The 23138-nt window shown below is 44.7% G+C and overlaps 1 long non-coding RNA gene across 1 annotated transcript in view; it reads left to right on the forward strand.

Moving 5' to 3' along the window:
* Positions 1-23138, forward strand: part of LOC146860719 (uncharacterized) — a 75273-nt gene that overhangs the window by 46741 nt on the left and 5394 nt on the right. The window contains exons 2-4 of the long non-coding RNA XR_014979197.1: positions 9258-9351; positions 12880-13015; positions 17905-18051. This is a non-coding gene — a long non-coding RNA (uncharacterized LOC146860719). The remainder of the gene's footprint in view (positions 1-9257; positions 9352-12879; positions 13016-17904; positions 18052-23138) is intronic.

Genomic DNA, 23138 nt, shown 5'->3' on the forward strand with positions numbered 1-23138 from the left:
GTGGAAATTCGAGGCCGCACCGGTAGCATGTTTGTTCGCCCTTCTTCGGTACAGTCTGCGCCTGGAATTCCTTCTTTTTGAAGTTCCCAGTGACGCGATGTGCTACCGCTACTTTCTTCTCTTTTCCTAGCTCCATCTGTTTGGCATGCTCTGTGGCCCTTGCTTCTGTGCGAGCCATTGTCAATATTTTTTCCAGCGTCGTTGGTTCCTTCAAGACGCGTGCTCTGAACTCCACCGATTGACAGCCTTCGATGATGCGCAGTCTTATTGCTTGCTCATTGTCAAATTTGTCAAACTCGCAGTATATGACCAATTTTCTTATGCTTGTTGCAAAGTCATCTAGACTCTCTTCTCCTTGTTGGCATGCAGCGTTGAATGTGTATCTCTCGAAATCAACATTTCGTTGGGGGTCAAACTTCTGAGTGAGACACTTTATCACTCCTTTGTAATCCGCCGTTTGATCGGCGGGGAATGTTAACAATAGATCCTCTATTTCATCCCCTGCAAGATTCAGAAGCAGGTGCAGCTGCTTGCTATCCGGTACATCCGTGGCGCTCATGTAGCGCTCAAATTTCCTGATCCATCTCTCTCACCGGATGCCCGCTTGTGGCTCTGATAGGCTGAACGGTAGAGGCCTGCGGAATATAGCTTGTGTGCTCGTCTTCTCCTCATTGTCGCTCATTTTCCTTCTCCCTTGTTCTTTATTTATTTATTTGTATTTAATTATTTGTTTCCTTTATTTGCCCTTTTGTTGTCACCGTATCCTGCTTAGTTTCGCTGTTCTTTTTCCTTCTTTTGTGCCTTTTCCTCTCTTTTTTAGTTTTCCTATTGATTCCAATGGCTGCCTGACCTCAAAATGGCCGCTGTGCTGTTCTTCGTTATGATTGGCCCGTTTTGCCTGACTTAAAAATGGCCGCCGTGATTTCGCGATGTTTCTATCTTCTCCCGGTATGCCTGACCTTTCAAAATGGCCGCCGCGCTGTTCTTCGTTCTGATTGGCCCGTTTTGCCTGACTTAAAGATGGCCGGCGCTCTCGTGAGAGTTCATTCGAATCACGCGCGCTTTCTCATTCAGTCCTCTTATTGCACGCCACGGTGCTGGCGCTTCTCGCTTCACGGGCGGGTGCCTGAATTATTTAAATTACGCTTTCCTCAGCGCTTCTTACCGCATTACTTTTTTCCGCGGCCGGGGTGGGCCCCCTGCGCCGCTTTCTGCCTCACTGCTTTCCTCAGACCAGGGTGGGTTCCTGGCTTTCCTGATCGGGCAATCGGCGCGATGATCGCCGATCGCCGCGATTATTCTCCAGTCGTCCAGCGGACCAGGGTGGGCTCCTGGTTCGTCACGCCTGTTTCAGGTCGGGAGGACGACGATTCTGCTTCCTTATGTTTCCTGTGGATACTTTACACACACCAGATAGTCAATGGTACATTGTCCAGGCATATCAGGACTATGCAGCAGAGGCGACTTGGTGGTGACAGAACAGTGTCTCAGCCGACAGAAATATGCATTACCTTAAATGAAAGGCTCTTTACATTTAATGAGAAGCTGTTCATCATGTCTGAGTTATAACTGTAAGAATCAATTATTACTGTTGATAATTGAGAGTGCTTTTTATGAAAAGAAAATTAGATTATTATCGTAACATTTGCGAGTTTTCCTCACTTGAGGTTCTTTCAAAAACAGCTTCTCTGGAAACGGCTAGCGTTCATGTGAGGCACAAGCGCGCACGGTCCTCTTTGTTCCAGAGGTGTCTGGTGAAGCTGTAAGTTTGTTGTTAATTGAAGTGATGGAGACGTGGCAACAGAGATTCACTACCGAGCCACGAATTAAGTACCTCTGAGAGAATTGGGGAACGCGACCGTAATACCCCGTTCTTCAGAAACATCATTTTACGCGCTTAGCCAGACACATTCTTAAGTCAGCTGTGAGTGCTGTTAGGGAATGACCTCCCAGTGTTTCTGGGAGCTCCGAGTGGGAGGGACATCACGGTACTTGGAAGGTCTTCCAGCCATTTTGAGGGGCTTTCCACACCCCTAACCTCGCAGCCCTCCTCAGCTGCAACTTTCCGTTAGCATCTTTACAAATGTACGGTGGACACATGTGGCCTGTGCAAAACAATACTGCCTGTTCATCACTGTACTTTCACAACCTGTAACCCAGGCATCACTCCAAGTCCAGACATGGTGTTACACTTCGCATCACTGGCAAAGACTGGCCCCAGTTTGCTCTTTTCATCTACAGAGACCCTATGTTTTGATACCTGACAGTACTTTCTCTCGTGGCCAATGGGGACTTTGGCAAGAACCCATTCCACAGTTACTGCAAGAAGGCTGCCTTCCACCTGCCCGCTCAGGGAATTGCAAACCTTTTGATTGTGCAGAGGTGGGAATTGAATTCTGCTATCCACCACAGAGGTAACATCCATTGTGGAGGGAGCTGGAGTTTAATGCATGATTCTCTCCCCTCTTGCTCATTTGTTCTCCCGCCAAGCCCCGCTCCTGCCACTCACACCAGTTCAACCTCTATGGTAATGAAAAATGTGTGCTGTCCTGAAGGTGATTTAACCTTGTGTCTTGAACGCTTTCTCTGGAGTGTAGACATAATGTTCTACAGGCCTAGCTCCAGACTGAATACCAGTGCAGTAAGTCATCCGTGTTGGGATGGAAATGCCCTGCATGGCTATGGAGAGCGAGCACTCCTCCTCTCCATTTCCCATAGCAAATTGCTGGTGCCTGTTTGATTTTTGGCCTCAGTACACATGACAATCATGCACATGCACTGAAGGGCCCTTATGGCATGGATTGCCACCTACAGCTGGTCTCTGTGATCTGGAGGGGCAAAGCAAGTGCACCGCTCATTTACTGAGCGTGACTGTCCATAGCTCACCAGGAGGACTGACAGCAGTGGCAGCAATAGATTATAATAGCAAGGAGTGGGGGAGATGGGCCTGGTAGGAGTAGGGTGACTCAGGCGAAGTAGCTGTCAGAAAGCCCTTGCAGTTGTGAAACAGGCTTGATAAGGGTGAGACTACTCCTAGAGAATACGAGAAAGGTCATACAGGGACGAGCCAAGCCTCTCAAAGTGAGATTTACCTTGGAGAGATGTGACAGGTCTCGCAGAAGAGGCAGGTGTAGCAGGAGGAAGATATACATTTCGGGGTGAGATGGGCCCTCATTGGAAAAACAAGGAGCTTAGGAGTGAGAAGTGTGTGTCCAGCGCTAAGCTACTCCTAAAAGGGGTAAGATGATGATGAGCGATACAGGTTACTTAGAGGTAGGAGTGGGACAGCACTTGATGGGGGTAAGACAGGTTCCTTAGGATTAGAACAGATCTCACAGCACGGTGAGGCCCTTACAGGGCTGAGAGATTCTCACAGGGAGATAGAGACCGGTGTGTAACCTGAGTGTAACAGGTTCCAATCCTTGTGAGTCTCTCATCTTCAGGTCAATACAATGAGCACTATTTAGTTGCATTGTAAGGAACACCTATTATCAGTGCCTAGAGAACCAGACAAATGATAAAATACACTATATAAACATTGTTACTATTACTAAGACAGACCTTGAAAACCATAAGAATGGCTTGGTAGGGATTAGATGGTCCTAAACGCAGGCACGGCTGCTTTCCTTGGATGGGCGAGGTATGCTTTTTAGACACTGGACCAGGTTAGCATGATTTATACAGATCTTTGATGAACTAGGAGGCCTCATAACGTGAAACAGACATAGCAGGAGAGAGACAGGACAGATAGCGTTAAGACGGGCTTAGCAAAGTAAGTCTTAACAACGTGGCCACATGGAAAAGATTTAGGTCTAAACAGAGACTGGAGAATGTAGTTAAATCTATTCTTATTTCCAAGGGTAACCCTCATTGGTGCAGTTTCTCTCCTTCCAGGAAGGTATCTACTCTGAGTCTTGGTTTTGGATTGGGAGGGCTCCTCTGCTCAGCGGTACTGGTGCAGCGCATTATAACTACCATGTGCACTACAGATGCAGTCACGTCGACTGGTCTGTTTCATTGTGGGCTTTCCTAGCGTTGCTCTTGGCCGCTGGTCAAGGGTTCCCACGCGGAACGCTGGGCCGAATACGAGTGGACATTTTCTATATACTGCCTGAGATTTACGTCTAAACTGCGCTTGCGACTCTCAGTTTGCTGCAGTAGGCTTCCAGTTTGTTTACTCCCTCTGCTGCAAGGATCCAGCTTCTGCACTCGATCTGACTGTAATCTTAGAAGTTTTTTTGCTCAGTTTTTTTCCTCTAAGAGCTGAAGCATTCTTCTGACATTTTTACTCTTCCTCCAGTCACCATTCTGAACTCAGAAGTATAGATTGGCGGCAGCAGGACCTATCTTCATACAAGACTGTGAAATGAAGAATGTGTCAGAAGACATGCTTGTGACTGACCTATTCCAGGACCTAGAGGCTTGGGAGGGGGGGGGGGGGGTGGTGAGGGTGGAGAGAGAGCGAGGGATCTTTCATTTTAAGGAAAGGCTTACTAGAGGTGAAACGGGCCACACAAGAGTGCCTGAGATTACAACATGCCTATCAGGGTGAAACACGCTCCTACGGATGACATGGGCTTAGCATGGGTGACCTGGTCTAGCAGACGTCAGCAGGAACTACCTTGGGTGAGGAGTGTACCGTGACCAGAATGGGCTTTCAGGCCTCAATCAGCCTTAGCAATAGTCAGGCAGTTCATACAAGTTTATTACCCCCAGGTCCCTCCTGTCCTCGTCCCATTCATGTACAAAGTGAGATAACCTATCTTGCTGACAGAAAAATAGAACGAAGGAACGCTGGCCCTTTCCCTCCCCCTCCCTCTGGAAGTATATAAGCATACCCCTCCCAGCATTCCTCCTGTTCTTTTTTCTGTCTACTGATAGTAGAAGGATGATGCAGAAGCTCAAACGCTCCTGGAATGTTGGAATTACGTTTTACTGCTGGGCGGTGAATTTGTGCTTCCTCTTCCTCCCTGCTGGGCTTGGGGGGAGTGGTAGATATTCCTCCGACTGTTAGCCACAGGTGTCCTGGTCCGCGCCTCCCAGTTGCTGGGCTTGTCGGGAGGCGCAGTGTGTCTCTCCCGCGGGAGGGTTCCTGTTCCCTGATCACTTCCGGGTCGCATTGCCTGACAGCCGGGTGGCAGGTGGTAACGTAAGTCAGGTGCTAATAAGCCGGGCTCCTTTGCGGTGTGCATTTAGGAGCCGGCTGTGGTGACTACCGCATAGCGGTCTATTTTGTTTGATTTCTTGGTGATTATTGAGGCATTTGGTCCTCCGTCTGAGGTTCCCAGCGGGTTGGGCCTGGTTTGCTGACTCCACTCGTTTTCCTCAAGGAGCTCCCACTTTGTTTAAATGGACATTAGTGTTCCTATTCGAGATTGGCGGTGTCCTGTTACTCCTGGTAGTGCTTCTCTGGGGCCTGTCCACCTGCAGGTTCTGGTCCTGGTGTTTTTGGTTGTCTGTCACGGGCAAGCCATCAAAGGAGCACTCCTCATCCTCTTCCTCTGAGTCCCCTTCATCCCCTTCTCAGGCCAGGTCTAACCGCCGCAGGGAGGGGGATGATGCAAGGATTAAAGTGTAATCAAGAAGACTCTACGGGAGATGGGGGTGGTGGGGCTCGTCCCAAGGGCCCTTTGCTGGTACATTCATCTGATTCATCGGATTCTGAGGTTGAATGGATGGGGATGTTGAGCACAAGGGAAAGTACATCGACAAAGATGTGTTGCCTGAATTGCTAAAACATGTCAAATCTAACATGGGGTTTCCTGATGAGGAGGCTCCTAGCACGTCCAGTGGTCCCTTATTGCGCCAGTTTCAAAGCGCTGCTGCTGTTGATGTCCCTGTCCATACTTACACATCGGAGGCCTTTAAGAGGGAATGGAAGGATCCCAATCGTATCATGGTCCCTCATTTCATGGCAAAACTTGACCCTTTTCAGGATATGGCTAAGGAATTACCTGACTCTATTCCTATTGATTCCTCTGTGGCCAGTCTTGTGGCTCGGACTTCCTTGGCCGAGGATGCAGTGCTTAAGGACCCAGTTGATAAAAAGGCGGATGCTTCCCTCAGGAAGGTGTACTCTGGTCTGGTTCTCATCTGGCTCTGAGGACAGAGATTTATAGTAATTATGTGGCACAATCTCTGCTTTCCGATATCAAAGCTCTGTATCAGACGATGGATGACGCTTCTGACTGTTCTATGCGTTTGGAACATATTGAAAGGCAGGTGGAGTTTTTCTCGGATGTCTCCTTCAATGTGGTGAGGGCCTCTGCCCTTTACGGTGGAGCGGATGTGGCTGCCCTTCGCAATCTGGTGCTAAAGGACTGGAAGACGGACTCTGCTCAAAAAGCTTGTGCCCTGCGCTTGCATTTTGAAGGGACCATGATGTTTGGGGAAGAGTTGGAGTAAAAATTGCATACATTATTTAAAGATAAAAAGCACTCTTTCTTTAAACAGTCATCTGCTGCTGCCGTTTCCTCTAAGCCTAGAACTTTTTTCTACTCTCCCTCTCATAGGCAGTTTTCCAGGGGCCACGGGAAGTTCTCTTCTGGTTGGGTTCGGGACAGGAAGGATAAGCCCCCCCCAAGCCTCGTTCGTGACTATATGGCTGTAGATCCCGGATTGTTGCTCGGAGGTCGGCTGGGGTTCTTCCTGCCAGCTTGGATGCGGTCATGTACAGAGGTGTGGGTGCTGGACATTATTCGTCAGGGTCATGTCATCAAGTTCTCGAAGCCTCCTCCAGACTTGGGGATTTGTCCGACTCGTTGGCTGTCCTGCCGAGCCAAGAGGTCCAATCTGTCTCTGGGGGTCGATTTTCTATTACAGAAAGGGGCAATTCAAGAGGTTCCTGCTCTAAAGGTGGAGAGGGGGTTTTACTCTCTGATATTCCTGGTTCCCAAAGTGATGGGTGGTTCAGGTTGGTCCTGGATTTGATGGCACTAAACAAATGGGTGGTTCATATGCCTTTTCGAATAGAGACTCCGTTGGTGCTTCCGGGCCATTTCATGTGCACCCTCCATCTCCAGGACGCTTACTATCACGTCCCGATTCACCCATGGTCTCGTCGGTTCCTGAGGTTTTGCATTCAGGGTCATCACTTTCAGTTTCAGGTCCTGCCTTTCGGCTTGAGCCACATGTGTTTACCAAGGTGGTGGCTCCGTTGGTGGCCTCCTTGCATCTTCAGGGTGTCCAGGTTTACCCTTACCTGGACGATTGGTTGATTAACGCCCCCTCTCGGAACCAGTTGTTGGTGGCTCAGGATTTGGTGTGCTCTGTATTGAGGATCATGGGTTTCTTCTGAATCTTCCCAAGTGTCAGCTGATGCCCTCACAGGACTTGGCTTTCATTGGGGCTCGCTTTTGCACAGATCTCAAAAGGATGTTTCTGCCGCTTCCTCGGGTGGAGACCTTGAGGTCTCTTGCTCGGAGGTTCTGGGTGGGGGGTTCCTTTCCGGTCCACCTCTGGTTGTGGCTTCTGGTTCTGATGGCAGCGACGGTGTTTACGGTGGCTTTGGCACATTTCCACCTCCGTCCTCTATGGTTGTACCTTCTGGCTCACTGGGATCCTCTGTCTTGAAATCTGGCTCTTCTGCTTCCTGTGTCTCCTTCCATCCTCCCTGCCCTGATCTGGTGGACGGTGTTGGATCATCTTTCTTGGAGTCTGCCACTGCAGCCCTCTCCTCCCGCAGTCCTGACTACAGTTGCCAGTTCATTAGGGTGGGTGCGACCTTGGATTCTCTGTCTCTTCAGGGTCGTTGGCCGCTTCAGGAGGGTCGGCGCTCTTCCAATTGGTGGGAGTTGACTGCGGTGTTCCGTGCTGTGTTGGGGTTTCGCAGCCAGTTGTTCGGACGCAATGTGGTGGTGCGTTCCGACAACATGGTGTCCGTGGCCTACCTGGATCATCAGGGGGGTTCCAGGTCCTCGTCTCTGAATGCGGTGGTGGTCCCCTTGTTCTGTTGTCCCTATCCGTGGTTCATGGGCTGCTGCAAGGTTTTTCCTTGTTGCGTCCTGTGGTGCGGCCTTCCTTTCCATTGTAGGATCTGTCTTTGGTTCTGCAGGCTTTAGTGGCTCCCCTGTTTGAGCCTTTGACTGAAGTGGACATCAAGTTTGTTACATTTAAAGTGTTTTTTCTTGTGGCCATTACCTCGGCTCGCCGTCTGGGGGAGTTGGGGGCCTTGATGGCACGGGAGCCGTTTATGTCCTTTTCTGATGATGGTGTAGTCCTTCATTTGGATTCCGCTTTTGTCCCAAAAGTTTGTTCCCTGGAGTTGGTGTTGCCTGCTTTGGGGTCTGATCTTGACTCTCCAGATCACCTTCCTTGGTCTTTGTTGGATGTTTACAGGGCTTTGCGTGTCTATTTTGATCCCACTAGCTCTTTTCAGAAATCTGACTCCCTTTTGTTTCTTTTGGGGTTGCCTCTCGTGGTGGAAAGGCTTCTTCTGCTTCCATTGGTCGTTGGCTTCAGCAGGTCATTGGGTTGGCTTACTCTCTTTCTGGGTCTCCTCTTCCAGCGGGGGTGCAGGGGCAGTCTACCCGGGGGGTGGCAGCTTCCTGGGCTGAGGTTCAGGGGGTTCCCCTGTCTGAGTTCTGTAAGGCGGCCACTTGGGCGTATTCTAATACCTTTGTGAGGCATTATCGGCTCCAGAATGTGCTGGGGGATTATGCTAATTTTGGTTTGGGGTACTGCATACTGTGTGTGCTCCTGAATTCTTGTTTTGTGTTCACTACATCACTGGGCTTTTCTGTAATTGTTGCCCTGGTGGTTTGTTGTGGATAATTGCCCATGGTTGCTTGGGTATTCTCACTTTCTACACGAATGGGACGAGGACAGGAGGAACCTGGGGGTAATGTCCTTTTACTTACCGGTAATCTTCTTTACTCCTGGTGCCGTTGTCCTCATCCCATTCATTACTTCCCTCCCTCCCTCCCTTTCTTGCAGACCTTCATCTGGGCTTGGTATTTCAGGAGGAATGCTGGGAGGAGTATACTTATATACTCCCAGAGGGAGGGGAGGGGTAGGGCCAGAATTCCTTTGTTCTTTTTTTCTGTCAGCGAGATAGGTTATCTCACTTTGTACATGAATGGGACGAGGACAACAGGACCAGGAGTAATGAAGATTACTGGTAAGTAATAGGACATTACTTGTGATGGCCCTTCACAGGAGAAAAACAGTTCTCACTAGGGAGAGATTGGCTTCAGCCTTTGTACTGCCCCGTGGTCTGTTTGTTCAAAGCAGATGAACCATTCTTTCTGATTTCACAGACATGGATATGCTCTGCTCCTGTGGTGAATGGACTCCAGTGGCAACAGTGACTGAATTTCGACCATGATCCGCTAAAGCTGTAAAATAAGAAAGGTAATTCAGTCTATAATCATACTACTTTAATTTTATTTATTTAGCAGTTTGTACAGCACAAACTTGGACCAGAGCTACAAGAACGCTTTACACGAGCACGGCTTCATTAAATCTTTTGTGGCTTTTTTGGCACAAGAAAATTAAGTGATTTACCCAGAACCACAGGCTATTGAGCCAAGGAGGGGACTGACCATGATTCCTCGGTTCCCAGGTTGACCAGTCTGGCCACTAGGCTACATCTCATCTCAAGACTGGAGTGATAAGTCGTAGAGTCCACAAAGATGGCTGCCTGGCTCTCCTCTCTGGTGAGGCCGAAAATCAATATAATCAAATGTAAGCCTTTTTTGGTGCGGCTGCAACTATTTAGCAGGGTGCGCGTCGTCCTCTGCGTTCATCTGTAAAAAGGCATCAGCTCCTCTTTAAAAGTCTAAATAATTCAAGAGGTCTGGACAGCCCCATCTAAATCCCTATAGTGCCATCGACAAGAAGAGTACTCTTCAGACTCCACTCGCCGAGTCTTGCATTATTTAAAATAAGTGCATCGGAGCCTCCCAAAAGGTCGTCATATTTTCTTACAATTATTGTGACAAATGTCCAATTTAGTGAGCATGCTAAAACACAGCAGAGGGACTTAAGAGCAACCTTGTATTCCGTGGTATTTAGAACTTTAGAAAAAGAAATATATATACAATGTAAGACACCTTTGAAGGGAGATCATAAGGGGATTGTTGTACAAGGTGCTGGACTTTAGAATAGTATAAATTTCTCTTCCAACTCCAGTCTACGCAACAGTACGATAGGTGTTGGATTTAAAAATCCAACACCAGTCCACCAATTGCCTGCCATAGAGCAAGTCGTTGCAACAACTTGCGTGGTAACGTCGCAGTCAGGGTAGTGACTATGTTGTAAAGGCAAGTGGGGTAAATGCATGCCATCTGGAGGAGGGAAAGGGGGTCCTACGGACCCCACAGACATCCCCTTGCAGGCAGGTGCAGTCACTGACCAACCCACCTGCACGCGGATCTCTAATCCCCTTTAAAAGTGCAGGAGGGTTGCTGCCTGCCCTACGAAAACACAGAGCGGCTTCAAAGCAGCCGCTCCGTTTTTCACGTGAATGCGCTGCCCTGAGGACAGCGCAAGTTCGCGGCTGCCCTGAGGACAGCGCGTTCATCATAATATGGTGCATTTTTCTATATCGCGCCGAGCACACCTTTTAACAGGTGCGCCCAGCATAATGAAGGAAAATTCTCCGTATGCATAATGCAGCCCCTTATGAGAGCCCCACAAGTAACACCAACCTGGACTCCCTTGGGTGTTTACTTTTAATAAATGTGTGGGTATGGTAGATTTCCCCTAGGTGTCGGCTGAGCTATGGCACAAAATCTTCAGCTACCCAAATTGCATTAACAATTTTTCAGTTTTCTGTAGCAAAATGTAAAGTGTTCGTGCTGCCCTTTCCTGTCGAGGACACTAGGCCCACCCACACAAGTGATACACTATTTTTATTGGGAGACTTGTGGGAATGCTGGGCGGTAGGTAATTTGTGGCTGTCTACAGATTTTAGATGTTTCCCTGCCAGAAATGTGAGGAAAATGTGTGTGCCTTTTAACTAAAATTTGAAGTTTGCAACTTGGTGAAAGTCACCCAAGTCATAAATGCGTGCGTTTGGTAGGTTTCCCTGTGTACAGGCCGAGCTAGGGCCCAAGATTGACAGCTACTCAAACCGGAAAAAAGGGTTGATTTATGGTGGAAACATTTGAAGTGTCCATGTTGTGTTTTGGACTCTTTCCTGTTGCAGGCACTAGGCCCAGCTGCACAATTGAGGTAACATTTTTATTGAGAGTCCTGGGGGAACTCTGGGTAATAGGAAATTTGTAAATGTGTGCCTCCTGAGAGATTCCAGAAGATTCCCTCAGAGAAATGTAAACAAAAATGTGTATTTTACAACCAAAGTTTGAGGTTTGCAAGGCCTTCTGGGTAAGAAAGCCTGGCAAGACCCACATACGTCTCACCACCCTGGACTCCGCCTGGTGTCTGGCTTTCAGAAATGTAGGGGCTTTGGTCATTTTACAGGGTGGCGGCGGAGCTAGGGCCCAAAATCTGCAGCTGCCCACATTATTAAAAAAAAGCATGGATTCTGCTGGGTGAAATAGGATGTCTCCCGGTCAACTTTTGGGGCACTTGTGTCGCAGGCACTAGGCCCAGCCACACAAGTGGGGTACCATTTTTATGGGAAAACATCTGGGAAAGCATCTAGAAACACAGAATAGTAGAACCCTTGTTAATACCGCTGCAATTTTAGGGAAAAAAACAAATGCTTTCACATTATTCCCATTTTTTCGCAACAAAACCCTAAAATTAAGCTATGTTATGGATATTGTTTCGGTCCATGGGAGTCTATGAACCCTGAATGCCCTTAGAATCCCCAGGATGTTGGATAAAAAGGTGTACGTTTTGCGTGGATACCTTTTGTAGAAAAATGTTCTGAAGGCGTAGGCAGGAAGTACCCCAAATAGCAAAAGAAAGGGCATCCTAGTGGGTAAAGGCTTAGTAGCCAAGGGGTTAAACAATCTAAATTTTCAGCAGGAGATTCACCTTTGTTTTGTTTACAATTTGATATTTAGGTCTACTGGACATATCTCCATTACAGTATTTAGTAAAACATTTTTGCAGCTGTGAAAATAGCTTCATCATAGGGTACTTGTTGAGGTTAACTACCCTCTCGACCAAGCGATCCCTAGCCTCACTTGCCAAAACAAGTTGCAACAGTTGATCAGCCAACTTGGTTTATAACTTTTTCTCACACTACTCACCTGAAAAGGGATTCTGCAGGGGCGATGGAGATCTACCCATGCCACTCAAGAACAGCTCTCAACTCCAGGGATGAATACCATGAGCTGGCAGATGTTCCCAAGGGGAATTTGCATAGGAGAGAGATAGAATGGGTGATCTTCTGCTTGTGTGACCTTTGTGGTCTTCTTCTGCTGGTCTTGTCTTGACCTTCTACGATCCCTTACTTATTGCGACTAGATTTCAAATATTTTTGGAGTTAGCTGGAATTCCATGAACAAAAAATGACTAATGAATATGTACATGCTTTCTTGCACTTTGTTTGGTTATTATGCTAAAAACGGTGTAATGCTTCCAACTAGCATGCACACCCTTTTTGAATGTTCACACTCTTGGATTATCAATTGTCTCTTTGGCTTGGGAAATTGTCTTCTTGATTTCTTCTCTCAAGGATTCGTTCTTATTCTCTCTTTATTGCAGGGGTTTTAAAAAAGAAGTATTGTTCATATACCACAAGTTCTTAGATACCCCCAACTCATTGCATGTAATATAAGGTTCAACAAGACACTTGAATTGGCAACGTGGACTTTAATCTGTTAGTCATCGACAACAATGTTTCTTGTAACCTCCGTGCTTCATTTTTAGTAGAAGAGGATTAGTGCACTCACCTGATATTCTGTTTATAGGATGCTGCAAGACTCGCCGCAATGGTTACAGCTTGTCTTACTTGTTTTTCAGGTCGAGCTTCACGGGACGTCGCTTCAGCGCTGTAGCCACGGTGTGCATTTGAGGACCGGGCCAGGCCATAATAATCTTTGCCCCCCCCAAAGGACCAAAGCGTCTGGCACACTATAGAGGTGCGGGAGTTGAGAAGGTGAATGAGCAATAAAAATTCCTTTAAGTTTTGTTTTTATCTTGTTACATTTGCTGTGTGTTCCAAGACATTTAAAATCTCAGGCTGTGTCTTTTGAAAAATTGCTTAGTATTGTTTTAACATAAAAGTGTTGTTTACTTTTCTTCCTTTGTAAAGTGAGAGGATTTTGTAAAGTGAACTATGTGACAGTCTCGCTGCAGTACAGACAGACCACTGAAAGCAGCAGAGGCCTAAATTATGTGGCAGTATTGATTAATTTACGTGGCAAGAAAACACAAATTATGCACCTTAATGCACCACATTTTTTAATAGTATCACTTCATTATATTGTCATCTTTTAAACTTTAGCATTGTATGGCCAAAGGTTTTACTTTATTTGTACCGGTTCCACATCCAAATACAGCTGCCAGTAACTGAAAGGTGGTCATTCAGCCTTTGCGAAGGACCTCCCACTGCACTGCAACATAAGTTGCATGATTTTTACTAAATTTCGATCTGTTGCAGCTGGAAACAAAATTTGGAGAATATGCAGGAGATGATGGATTATGTGGCAAATGTGGAAAATTCATAATTATGCTGAAAACACAGCAGCCGTAAAAATCGAATAGTTCCCTGGCCGCAGAATCTCATAATTCCAATGGCCTTGTGTACAGGGAATGTGAAAATAAATACTGTAGGATGTCAATTTGTTTCTGATTCACAAAAAATTTAAATACCTGTATATGAACTGTACACATATTTCAACATACACCAGCAGTTATGAAAGCAAAAATAAAGTACATTTTGTTTTATAATTCTGAAGTTTGATGGAAACAAAGATTTTAGTAGGATCAAAACAGATCTTGGTGACACAAGTGATAAATATTGTATTATTGTGTATTGCCCATTTGCATAGCGCTTACTACCCCTGTGTCTGGCACTAAAGCTCTTAGCTACATGGGCAGCAAGCTACACCGTATAGGGTGGTGTGTGGTTAGAAGGGTGTTGTCTTTGTTTTGTGAACCAATGTTAGTCGTATTTCCATGCCGTGGGTGATGACCATCGATGTGCGGGTATTGTGTTATGGGATGCAGGGAGTAGCAGTGTTTTGGATGATGAGGTGTGAGAGACTCAGACACACAGTTTATCGTTTTTCAGTTTGCTAGCAGCTTTGAAGAATTTCACAGGCCCTATTATGTTATTTCTTATGATTATAGTCTGCTTAGCTGGTTATTGCACTTGGTTGTCTAAACAGAAATGTTTGGGCAGATTGACTTACATTTCACGAAACTTAGCAAGGTGACTTGCTAACTGAATTGCATGAAAGGAAGAGAGCAGAAATGTGCCATATTTACAAAGATGTGGCACATTTCTGCTATCTTCTAGCACTAGCGCACTGTGGGCTGCCTGGTGCCTGCGTTGCAGGCTGGATTGTTTATGTACAGGAAGGGACATCTTCCTGCACAAAAACAATCCTTAGAGGAATATTCCTCTTTCTACGTGTGCTGCAGAATACAGAATGCAGCACACATAGAATGGGGAAGTAACAAGGAGAAATAAATATATTTCTCCTCATAAGCCTCACTGAGGGTGGCATAGCATTCCCAGGTTTATTAGCTTTAGTAAATCTGAGAATGCACCAAAATCCCCTGGCAAAGCATCGGTCAGCTCTCCTTAACTTACCTAGTTATCTAAAGTAGTTTTCTGGTTGGGTTGTTGCCAATCTGTGGATTTAAGCTAAAGATAGAGTTTGATGGTGCGACTGTCTTTCCAGGTTCAGTTGCTGGGATGTGTGGTGGTGTAGTTGTTTTGGAAATACCAATGTTTTTAACTGTCTTCTTTAGTGATAGGCTCCTGGATGCTTCTAATGCTGGCTGGTAGTGTGTTCCAGAGCTTGGTGGTTTGTACTGAGAAAGTAGTGCCTCCTACAGATTTCTTATAGCAAAGTCAGGGGTGGCTCCTCCCCTTAGGTGAAGGAGTGTCGCCCCACTGCTTTACGAGCCGTGCAGAGGAAAAATAAAATGATAATAACAAAACGTTATTATTAATTAATTTTTTTCTGTTCCTAGGTGCGAAGAGGGGCGAGCTGACCAGAGCAGGGAACAGCAAAGGAGTGGTCAGCACACTCAAAGTGCGCATGAATGTTTGACTGGCCATCTTGGGCCACCCAAACATTCATGCGCACTTTGCATGTTCCCCACCAGGCTGCATTACACAGCCTTGTGGGGAACATGCAGAGGCTCCTTGTCCCCGTCTGAGTGCCGAACCATGGCACTCAGTCATATCACAATGCTGCAATGCAGCGTTGTGATTGGCTTAAGGGAACTTAGGGGAACCAATCACAACGCTGCACTGCAGCATTGTTATTGGCTTAGGGAGCCTGGGAGCCCGGGTGCTTCCTGCAATGATGAGAGGTGGCAGCTGGCAACGTGACCAGCAGGTAAGTTTGCTTTATTTTTTTATTTTCTACCCCCCACCTGCCTTGCCCCGCCACCTTAACCGTTTCAGCCGCCACTGGGTAAGGTGGCATGATAAGTGGTGCAAGCCTGGAGCGCAGTGTCCTGATTTGTTTTTATTGCTTGAATTCAGCTTATAATTATAGCCGTCCTTTTCCTTGGAGGCTCTGTGAACAATGCAAAATGCCTTGAACATTGCCCCCTTTGCAAAGGTATTTAGTGGAGTGATTGCAAGACAGGAATCATGTCTATGTGTTCTCTTGGGTGAAGGTAGAGAAGAAATCTTGCAGCAACATTTTGGATGAGTTGTATTTTGTGAATTATGAATGAGGGTGAGCCAAGGCATAAGCTGTTGGCATAGTCAAGTTTGGAGATTACAAGTGAGATAATGGTATGCAGTTTCTGTTGGTATCCAAGGTATGAGCGGAAGCAATATATTGTTTTCATTGTGAAGTAGGCCCTATGTTTTACTTTGTTAACGTGGTATCAAAGGTCTGAGTCGATGGTTACTCCTAGAATTCTGATTTCTCTTGATATTGGTGGAGGGGCTTCATGTTCCTTAGGCCATATGGCAGTAGGCTGTTTTTTATGTCATTGTCCACAGGTCATAAGCTCTGTTTTATCGTTATTTAGCTTATAGCCTGAAGTCAGTCATCAAGTTTTAAATTGTAGAGGTCTTCCAGACTATCCATTTAAAATAAAAATGATTTGGGTGTCATCTACATAGTTGAAACAGGTGAGCTGCGATGATTTAATCAGGGTTGGTAAGGAAATTAGGTAGATGTTGAACAGTAGAGGGGATATGATGTACCCCTGTGGGGTACTAGACTGTTCTACATGAGGAGCGGTTATGAAAGGTGGTATCAACACTAGTTTTCTGTCACAGCTGAGTGGCCAAGAATTTAATGGGCATTAGCTGAACTCCCTTTTTACTTTTCACATATGGTATGTCAAACGAGAATTTGCTGTGTGAAGGGATTGTACAACTGTACAGCACATTGAGTCATGATGCTCTTAAGCCAGTAACTTTCATGGCATTTCCTATTCCTGATACACATGTGGCTATCACTACCCAAACCTACCAGTCATTCAGAAACAATCTTCATTAAAGAAACTCAAGATTCCAATATGGAAATGTGATTTGATTAGCCTCTTTTCCTGGGGCAGAGTTGGAGCAATGTCAGTAAAATATCAATCGTACTTGACTTGAGATAACTTGTGAAATATAGCCTGGTGAGATAATGTATCTGCTCCACAGACAGTTATTTTGTTTGCAAGAGTCAGACAGTTTGTTAATGTGCCTGCTGCAGAGGGGTGCAAATACCCTAACTAGCAGAAGTGTGAAGCTGAAATGACCCAATATAGCTTGCCATGTCACATAGGCCTGCTATAACAGACTATCTTTCAAAAATGGTTTAATATTTAGATAACCCTGCAATGGTCAACACACTGAGTATTCATCTTCTTGAACCAAACATTATGGAAACCGTAATCTGGGTATCTGAGGCTGAATGCACTTACATTATAATTGGCCTCTCTAGACATCCTCGCAGACCATCAACTAACATTTTCAGATCTTTCTAAATTGAAATTTAAGACTTGTGTACTATGATTCTGCTTTTTAAAATTTATTGACTGACTCCTTTGAAATTCTGCTTTATCTTTATCTAATTTATGATCAAAGCAAATACATTGCTGTTATGAGGTCCTATGTAATTAATGTACTAAATACATTTATTTGGTGAACATCTGAAGTGGTGGTTTTATTGGGAGAAGTGTGGAAACACTAGATAGCAGGAATTTTATGGATCCTCACAGATTCCAAAATTTTCCATGTCATAAATATGCGGATAATATATGATTTTGCCAAAGTTTGGTGTTTGAAGGGCATTCTGGTTAAGAAAAAGTATTGAGATCCACGCAGACTACTCCATCCCAGACTTCACTAGGTACCTTGTTTTCAGAAAGGTCTGGGCCTGGCAGGTTTCCTTTATGCCGATTGAGCCCTGGCCTAAATACCACAGCACCCCATCTGGACCCTGCTCCACCCAGGATGATGGGACGGTAAGCTTACGCACAGGGCGTTAACTCTGGGGTCAGTACTACTACTGAGAGGTCCCTGACCCAGTCCGTAGGTAAGTTGTTGGTGCTCCATTGCTTTCAATATGCAAGTGCTTCTTGCTTGTCTTCTTCGCTGCTAGATATCCTTACATGGACATTCTTAATATTAATCGTATTCCACCGTATCCTTACCGGGACCGTGCTGCACCATTTTACCCTTCAAATTGACCATCCTGGATATTCACTTTGTAGAACAGGTATTCCCCTTTTCCCCTGACACCATAAGCAGATAAATCTTCAACTACTAGCATCATTGGATTTTTGAACAGTGAGTTTAGGTGACTTATGCACTCTTGCACCTCACTGGTTTTTCTCTTTTGGGTATTATTCTAGGTGGATTCCCCACATTTATTGCATGCATGTTCACATTCTTGGTGCTTCTTCCTCACGGTACAATCAGTGACATCTGACCACCCAGCCTTTCCGACTTCACCTGATTTGTGTACTTCGTCTGTTGTCTCTTCTACTCACAGGACTAAGGTGAGCAATATGTTTATATTCTCTGCAGCCTTGAGAAAGATAAAACTTGTGTTGCCTGCTTGTTTGTATGAACATATGTGTGTTACACGAAGACTATTTGAATTCAAATAAATGGTCGTGGATTTCTTTGAAAATAAACTCTTCGTTGAATCTTAATTTAAGCGTACCATTGTCTATACCTATTATTCTTCTGCCACCGCTACCCACATCACCAGAATTGGTCAATTTGCAAGCTAAAATCTAGATCTTACCTTTTTTCTTAGGGAGCTATTCCTTTCTAGGGCGATAGGTCAGTCGCATAAGCAGGATAATACTGTTATCTGGGAAGTGTAGGAACTGTATGGTAGGACATTTGTGGATCCCTGCAGATTCCATTAGCGTGATCTGCGGTCACATTTATTTCACTGTGTAAAGACAGAGAGGAGGTTCTAGAAAAGGAGAGAAGATTAAGAGAAAGGGGAGTGAATATAAAGAGCAAGAGGAAGCAGGAGAGACAGGAATGGGAAGATAGATGCAGCAGCAAACAGAAATGGATAGTGGGCAAAAGGTTGAGAGAGGAAGCTGTGGCACAGATTGGGAGTAAATATAGAAAGTAAGAGAGAACCTAAAGGAGCAAAAGTAGACTTAGGTACATGTAGAGTAATGGTGAGTGGAGATTTTAAGTGGAATTTATATTTTATCATGTATTGGCCAATATAAATTGCCCAATGTAATCTCAAAGCACAATTTTGCACGTTATTTTCTAAAAGGATCTTCATGTAAGATCCAAAAACCACCCTGCATAGTATAGTGGTCTTTAAAATCTTAATAAGGTCTAAACATTGTTACTTTTTACAAATTACTTAACAATGGAACTCCCTTGTTATTTGTTACTATATGCTCTTGGTTATAAGTGCTGACACTTTTCTTTTATGCATATCAGTCATGTGAATATTTGCTGGTATAGTCACTGGAAAGTACAAACTACTTGGTGAGAAGTTAAAGTTATATTAAGTAAGTGATTAGATTTTCCAGTGCAAATTCAAATATGACAGTCCCTTAACTGCTTCAAAACATGAAACTTGAAGTTTATCTGCTCCTGTAGTAATGCCAAAGAACCCCTTTGCAAGAAAATATTTTCCATTTCTAGTACACATGACAGGCTGAAATGCTTTCTACATTCATGACTCAGGAATGCCTATGCTTATCCAAGCAATGTCAGCCACATAGAGGTGTCACCTTGAGGATTATATGCAAGACGTTACTGGGTGTGAAAGAGTAGAAAATGTCCCTAATTCTGGAAGTGAAGACTCTGCACCATCCAAATAGGAGATACCATACAAGCAACACTAAACAAAGATATTATCACAGAGTAGGGTTCTAGTTGAAACAGTGAATCCACCACTCAGAGCATTAGAGGCAGGGCTGCTACTAGTGTCCTTAGTCAGGTCTCTAAGTGAGCCATCCAAGGCTTGCACAATCATCTATACTTTACCATGCCTACCTGTTTTGCTGGTCGATTTTTAACGAAGTTCTCCTTTTATACAACACTTTTCACACAACCTGCCTGTCAATGTCAGAGCCTGTTTCAAGTGCAAGCAGTTTTGATTAGTGCGTTTGATTAAATGTAATTGAACTAGCCATCTTTTGTGTCAGCGTTACAGGGAAATTAATTGTGGTACCTTCCCAACTTTGCCTAGAAAATGAAATTTAAAATCCATAATCTTTAAAACACACTGTTCGCCACTAACTTCTCAGCTCTCTGTAAGGTTATTTTAAATTAGTGGCGAGTCAAACTAAAACTTTAAAAGTTGTTTGCAATTAGGAAACTCCATGCTTTATGAAGCAGATGAAGTTTCCTAAATTTTGTGAGGAAAGTTTATCCTTTTGGGCCTTCCAAGTGTGATGATTTCCTGATGCCGAATATCCCAGATAGGACATGCTTCAACAAAATAATTTTGATTGTGGAGGTTGAACATTCATCACCTGAGGTAAGGGGTGTGGGCGGGATGGTTCTGAGCTGAGGCTAGCTTATTTTGTATTTAAAAAAAGAACAAACAAAGAACTTAACTTGATAAGCTTTGTATTGCACAAAACCAGCTCAGTTTAGAAAATCTACAAAGTTTTGAGTCAGTCTACTTTGCAACGTTACATTCTTCTAATTTAAATCTCATCAAATTGATAGGGTTTACATTTGGATTGTGAAAAGTTGATTGGATGTGATTTAATATGTACCTTAGAAAATCCACATATTCCTTCACATAGAATCACACAATGTGCTCCTTAATATTGAAACCAGAATATAGATGGCACAGAATATCAAGGACAGAATATCGAATCCAAAATATTGACAGGTAAGTAGGTATAGTATTTCTTATCTTACTGAACATATATGTACCTACGTAATATATATACCTTTAAGGTATGTAGATGTGGAATTAGGAGTAGTAAATCTATATTTCCCTACAGACACTTACCTTTAAAAAGTCTGTCCTCGATGTTCTTGTATCCCGATATTATGTGGGTTGGTATTTAGTAGTGCAACCAGTATTTGGGAAACAATGCACCTAAATAGAACAGCTTTCATGTTTGGTCATAGCTGGGGGCTATGTCCCCCAAAAAATATTCTTCTGGCTATAGCCCTGAGCAAGTATAACAAATGAAGGTTCAAAGTGTGAAATACAGAGTCGATCAACAAGAGGTCACTGTACCAACTGAGCATAAATGCTACTGCATATACTTGTGTATAACAAATGTATAGATTTTTACCCACCAGGCTCCATGGAAGATCATGTGGCCAAAATATAAAATAATGAGGATGATGCAGGCGTGGAAGAAACCCAGGAGAAAGAGCACATTTGACCTTCAAAACAATAAAAATATGTATACTTTTTAGTGCTGAGCAATCTGTTTGAGAAGTCCCACTGACTACGGCTAAGCATGAAAGTGAGACTGTATGGGTTTGAGGCAGCAAAGATTAACACTACAGTAAGTAAGACGAAAGCTGGGGTTTCAGTAGCTCTATGGCAATCAGAAAAACACTCAAATTACCACCTAGCCTCTCCCTCCTTTAGGCATGTCAGCCTAAGAGTCATATTCCCCCAAACACTTTGCCTTCACCCCTCCTAGTTTTCTATACCATATACCCAGGGCTGGAAATTTAAATGCTACTAGTGGGTCTTTAGCATTTATTGTGCTACCCAATTAAGTAGCCCCCTATACAATTTCCCAGCTCTGCTACTGCAGACTGTATGCAGTTTTAAACAGCCAATTCGACTTTTCAAAACAACCCCATTGTCAAGTCTAAAACTCCCTTTTTATGACATACAAGTCACCCCTAAGATAGGCCCTAAACAGCCCATATGGCAGGGTCATTGCAATTAGAAAACTGAACATGTACTTCTGTCCTGGTAGCGAACAACCTCCAAATTAGTTTTTCACTATGAAGCCAATCGCTCCCATAGGATAATATTGGGTTACTTTATTGCAAAAAGCAAGTCCTAACACTTGATTGGAAGCAGGTAGGAAAGTCATATTTGGTGTCTGTGAAATTGTAATTTAACATCCTCTTTAATTGTAAAGTCGGATTTTAAGTCACAATTTTGTGAAAATGCACCATATAGAAATTTTGCGTTTTCCTGCTCTATTTGGTGTCTCCAGCCTGTTCCCGGGTCACATGCCTGGGTGTAGTTGTCAATTGGCCTTTGTATATTTCTCCAGAAACGTACATTCAGAGGTATGCAGGTCCTAAATACAAGGAAAGGGGAGGTCTGAGGTGCCCGATGTATCATGTCAGGGATCTGATCCATCAGGAGCAAGAGCCCTCACACATCCCAAGGGGTGTCATGCTTCATCATTGGGCAGCTCCTCGTTGGGCTTGCACTGCAATGCCAAATGGGCCCAAGGGGGGCTCTGTGCCAGAGTTCTTTTGATGCTGCCGAAGTGAAGTATGAGGTGCAGTGTGAAGGTGCTGTTGTGAATGTGATGTGATGTGAAAGACATTTATAAAGCGCGGCATACACTATACAGTCAACATGTTTCTTGCCATCTATGTGTCAATAATAATTCTTCAGGACCATAAAAATGTGGAAACTAGACTACTCAAGGGTAGGCCGGTCAAAAGTACAGGTGTTCTCTACAGTCGTACCTTACCCCAGTTGTAAATAGTATATCGTAAACCTTTAAATAATCAGTGTATGAAGTGACCTGGTGGGAACAAAAGAAGAAAAAATAAAAAATAACATCAAGCGGCAGCTTTGAATCAATGTATATACGTTCGCATGCAGTGCACAAATAGATCTACATGCTGAGGATATTGTCTCGTGAAGGCACATGTAAATTAGTAGGCCTGTCAGATGGTGAGCCAAATAGGCGAAATCTAATGCCGAAGCCAAATAGGCGAAATCTAATGCCGATTCCCAAGCGTAACCCAAAATAATAGTGAAATAACATTGATAAATTGTTTTAAAATACTGATGCGCAGTGTGGGGACAGGTTTGAGACTGGTGCTTCCAAAGTTGAGGAAAACAAGAGGTCTTACCACCTGAAAAACACATAAACAGATAAACAGAATGTACCTGTACCACTGGGGGTGTGTATGCTGGACCTTCATTCGCACCTCGTTCCTCTTTTTCTATACCTTTTTCTCCAGCCAGCCACACAATAGAGGAATTATGTGTTCCTGGATAGGTCATCTCTGGCACGATGGGTGGGCGGAGCTAGGTACAGCCTCACTTGCAAGTCAATAGGGTATGCCCTGCTTTCACACAAAGAAGATCACACTAGTCCATTGTGCCTGGAGCCAGGATCATGCCAGGACAGGAAGGCAGGAAATTCCACGCACTTTTTGAAGGGGAACTTCTAAAAACTTCTACTTCAAAGGACGCACCAGGTATAAAAATAGGACCCTCAGATCCACTTTTCAGTTCATGGTTTGGACCTGCGGAAGGACTCCCTGATGACAGCCTGCTCCTGTGGCCTGCTGTGTACTTCAGAAGATTGCTTTGCTGCAGAAAGCTGCCCTGAGCCCACAGAGGTCAGCCCTGCTGCTTTGCCCTGCACTTCTCCTTGAGCCCAGGACTACCAGAGTGACTTCAAGGTCTAGTTGG

This window comes from Triturus cristatus, chromosome 3_1 (assembly GCF_964204655.1).
Source record: "Triturus cristatus chromosome 3_1, aTriCri1.1, whole genome shotgun sequence".
NCBI classification, from domain to species: domain Eukaryota; kingdom Metazoa; phylum Chordata; class Amphibia; order Caudata; family Salamandridae; genus Triturus; species Triturus cristatus.